We start from the raw sequence: 2,530 nt of genomic DNA, 5'->3' as shown, positions 1-2,530 counted from the left end.
AGTAAAAATCCAGAAGAAATTTTGACAAGAAACACTACCAAGGCAGGTGGACATCAACATTTGTTAAAATTTCTCCAGATGATTCTAATGTGCCACCAGGATCGCAGAGTCCTCTTCTAGGGTCCATAGCTCTCAACCCTGCATATTAGAATTAGCTCTGGAAGCTTTAAAAGTTTTAATCCCACTCTTAGAATTTCTGTTTTAAGTTCTGTAGGCAGCTTTACTGTGCAACCAGGGCGCAAGTTGCTGCTCTAGGCTAGAGATTCTCAGCCTGAGTCACCAGAGTACTCATTAAAACTCTCCAGGCTTTGGGGGAGGAAACAACTGGCTGTAGACTTCATGCTGACCAAGCAACAGAAATAGGAAATAGGTGTTACTTGTTATATGTACCCAGTTGCTGATTCTAATTTCAAGTCATGAAACTATATGAAGAAATAATATAGACTGCAGTAGTCCCTGATATGGGGAAATCTGCAACGCAGAGACAAACTTGAATAATGTGTAAGAAAAAAATTGTTTTCCAGTGGACAACATCCATGTCTATAGCCTCACTGTTATTTGATTTGATTCTATGGAAGCTATTTTACAACTCTGTAAATTGTAGATAGCTGATAGTGTTAACAGTGAAAACAGTACCAGGTGTTAGACCTCCGTCCTTGAATTCTGGCTAAGAAAGAACCCACAGACAAAATTACAATACAAGCAAAAGTTTATTTCAAAAGTCACTGAGGTAAAAGTGAGCTGTAGAAGAAGGGAGCCAGCTGGGCCACATGAACTCAGGAAACAAGTGAAAAAGGGCCCTTGGAGCTTCAGAGAAAGAAAGGCAAAGAGAGTGAGCCTAGGGTAAGAAGAGGGGGTAAGGTGCAGATGTGAGAAAGAGAGAGAGGGAGAGAGGGAGGGAGAGGAGGGGAGAAGGGAAAAAAGAGAGAGGGGGAGGGAGGGAGGGAGGGGGAGGGGAGGGAGAGAAAAGGGGAGAGAGAAGGAGAGAGATAGAGAGCACAAGCATACTCTGGGTCCTTCATCTTAAGGGTTTTTATCTGGAGGTCTCAGGGGAGGATCTCAAAAGAATATTCATCAGCTTTCTAGGTGTGTCTTCTCAGGATCCTGGTCTCCACTGATTGGTCAGTGCCACAGCAAGGTATCATTAGTCATCACAGCTCATCCTGGTGTCAGCCATGGCATCATCCCACCTGGTTGCTACTCTTCTGGGCCTGTAGCTGAAACACAAGTGAGGCTTGATGTTATCTCTGGTTTAACAAAAACTCTGCCTCTATAGTCAATAGACCCATGGCTTTGTTCCTAAGATTATTTGATGTGGGTCAGAGCCTCATTGTCTTGGAGAATTAATGCTTAAGGGAGTGGTCCTGCAAGGGCTTGTATGGGAGTTCTAAGAGGCTTTTCTCCAGCCCCCTTGTTCCTCCTCTAAGGGAGTTTACTCCACGATTAGCAAGGCACCAGCAGAGGGTCTGAACCATATGACCAGTGATATGAATAGTCAGGAGGTGTAAACTGCATGACCAGCACTATGCTAGGGGAGGGAAGGTCACCCGGGGGTCGGGTCCCACCCTACAGCTTTCTACTGGTGGGCACCTGGGACTTTCCACTCTGGTGACCTTCTATACCTTGCCTGTACTTTCTACTTTGCTCACGTCTGTGTAACTGCCAATATATCGTCAGCCATGAAAATAATTATTTTCTGTAGCCATGCAAATCCTGCCTGGAATAGACTCTATTGACTTCCCTCTTCCACTATAGAAGAAAACTATTTTTGCTTCCATTTGCACAATCACTTCATTTATAATTATGAATCATTCATAATTGTAAATGAAATGATTGTAAGTGTGTCTGTTTTTCTACTTCTCCTTTTAACTGATTGATAGACCTCACCAGTTTCATCATTAGGTTTGTGCATGGTAAGGGGGCCACATACTAAAACTGAAAAGCACAGGGGAGGCTTGTATTGTGAGCCTTACAAACTCAACACCAAATTAACCACATGTGGTGGTCTGAAATTAACACTTCCTAACTAAAAGCAAGTCATAGCACAGTCATGCCTCAACTCCCTACCTTCCTTGACAGAAAGTCAATCTTTACCTTAACTGAATCAATTGTCCTTTTTGCATCTAAAATAGCATTCCTTTGGAATGTCAAGTAATCTTCTTTTTTTTTCCCCAGACCCCTCAGGGCACAGTCTCCCACCAGAAAGGAGACCACAGGGCTTCTCACTGTTATTTGTCTCCTGCATACCACCTCTCTGCTGTAAATGTTAACTGTTAACAATTCTATACCAACCAATGTAAAAGTAAGTTTCAATCCATTTTTCTTTTTAACCAGTCTCAGAGAGTTCTCACTTTGTTTTATTCTGATTCCCTAATTTATCATCAATGGATTTCATGCAGTCCCTTACACCTCCCTTTGATTATAAAATAAGGTGCAAAACTGTCATTGTCTGGAGCATTTCTTCAGTCCATTGAGATTTCACTTTCTGGCAACTGTCATATTTTTGGCTCAAATTTTTTTTTTTACATCA

Source organism: Phyllostomus discolor, chromosome 10, assembly GCF_004126475.2.
Source record: "Phyllostomus discolor isolate MPI-MPIP mPhyDis1 chromosome 10, mPhyDis1.pri.v3, whole genome shotgun sequence".
Taxonomy (NCBI): Eukaryota; Metazoa; Chordata; class Mammalia; order Chiroptera; family Phyllostomidae; genus Phyllostomus; species Phyllostomus discolor.
The sequence above is the reverse complement of the archived record's forward strand: the minus strand, read 5'-3'. Positions refer to the sequence as shown.